Here is a 235-nt window from a genome sequence, read left to right as displayed (position 1 = left end):
TTATCCCGCGACGCGTCCGACAAAGACAACGTTCCAAGGTGGTAGAGGAGGTTACCAGCCGAAGGATGCACTAGCGATAACAGGTATAGTTCCGCGGCGGCCGAGAAGACTCACCGCATAGGAATCGGGATGCGAGGCGAGGGATGCGGCGGGAAGGCCCCGACGGCTAAACGGAAGAGGCTGCAGGGCTGCCTCGGAATGGTCCAAGCATCGGACGTGATTGGGATGACTACCA

The sequence above is a fragment of the Cryptomeria japonica genome, chromosome 2 (assembly GCF_030272615.1).
Source record: "Cryptomeria japonica chromosome 2, Sugi_1.0, whole genome shotgun sequence".
Lineage (NCBI taxonomy): Eukaryota > Viridiplantae > Streptophyta > Pinopsida > Cupressales > Cupressaceae > Cryptomeria > Cryptomeria japonica.
Note: the sequence above shows the minus strand (reverse complement) of the source record.